Here is a 1,581-nt window from a genome sequence, read left to right as displayed (position 1 = left end):
TATATATATTGTCTTATAACTGTCACTAATTAGATTGTCTGCTATTTATGTTCAGTTACAACCATTTGAAAATTTTGAAGGAATAGTTTTGGGAAAAATATGCTTTCTTGTTGAGAGTAAATCAAGAAGTCTGATACCACTGAAAAGCATATTGCACACTCTGAGAAATTAGTTTTAGTTTTTTCAATGTGGCAAAAACAAGAAAAACGTTCAGGCCAGGATATTTCAAACTTTACAAGAAAATCAAACCAAAAGTTCTGTGTACAAACCACTGCAGCTGAGAAGCAGCCAACATTTCCACTTTTTCACATTAAGCTGTTCCGCTTCAAATTTTTGACCAATCACACAATTGTTTTCGAACACTACATGAAAACACTGCAGAAGAATTAAAACTTAGGCTGCAAGAAAAGAAAATGGTGTCAATGGTGAACAATTTTCTGGGTCCTTGTGGAGGACGTGGCAGTTGTTACATCAAATCTAAAGCCATGTTGAACAGACTGTTAGCATAAATGCCAAAAACAAATGGGATATCAAAAAGAGTTAGCTTGAAGGCTAAAACAAACAGACTATTAGCCTGAGTGTCTGTAGGGGCCTATCAGCTGAATTCTTCTAACTTTAAAGCAACAGACAGTTTGATTGAATGTTTTGGCAAAAAAAATTCATGTTGTATGACCTGGGAATTACTTCTTTAGGAAAAGCTAAATATCATTAGGCTAGACCTTATGGTTTTTACTTTGTATTTCGACAAATGTTTTTTTCCTATGTTCACCTAAACGCCTTAAAAGAAACAATATTTTGGCCACAAATGACAAACAAAAAGCATCTGAAAATCCTTTTCACCTGTGATGTCAAAAACAAAAGAAGATGGGAATAGCATCATTTTTAGCTATTAAAAACAAAAACCGCTTGAACTCTGTATAAGCTAAAATAGTGCAGCCACAGGCGCAAGGACAGAAAAAGTCTGAATGAAACATAATTTCTAGCTCTGCAAACTGGCATATACACCCCTCGCAAAAATTATGGACTCATCGGCATTGGAGGATGTTAATTTTGTTGGGGAAAAAAAGGCAGAAGACATGACACAAAACTAAAGTCATTTCAAAATGAGGTAGTCAGTAACGGTTAACTTTTTAGACCAAACGGAGGGAAAAAATTATGGAATCACTCAGTTCTGAGGAAAAATTATGGAATCATGAAAAACAAACAAAACAACACTAGTATTTTGTTGCACCACCTTTTATAACAGCTTGCAGTCTCTGAGGCATGGACTAAAGGAGTGATAAACAGTACTCTTCATCAATCTGGCTCCAACTTTCTCTGATTGCTGTTGCCAGATCAGCTTTGCAGGTTGGAGTCTTGATAATTTCCACCAAAGATATTCAATTGGATTGAGATCCGGACTATTTGCAGGCCATGACAATGGCCCTCATGCAAGAACATGTTCGTATTCTTCTCCTAAATTTCTCTTACTTTTGTTCGTACAAAGGGTTCGTACGAACATGTCACGTCAGATTCAGCAAAATCTTCTATCTTCAGGAAAAGTGTGTAAATGAGCTGCGTAAATAACACCTGTTCGTATCC

This window comes from Austrofundulus limnaeus, unplaced genomic scaffold (assembly GCF_001266775.1).
Source record: "Austrofundulus limnaeus strain Quisiro unplaced genomic scaffold, Austrofundulus_limnaeus-1.0 Scaffold374, whole genome shotgun sequence".
Classification (NCBI taxonomy): Eukaryota; Metazoa; Chordata; class Actinopteri; order Cyprinodontiformes; family Rivulidae; genus Austrofundulus; species Austrofundulus limnaeus.
The sequence above is the reverse complement of the archived record's forward strand: the minus strand, read 5'-3'. Positions refer to the sequence as shown.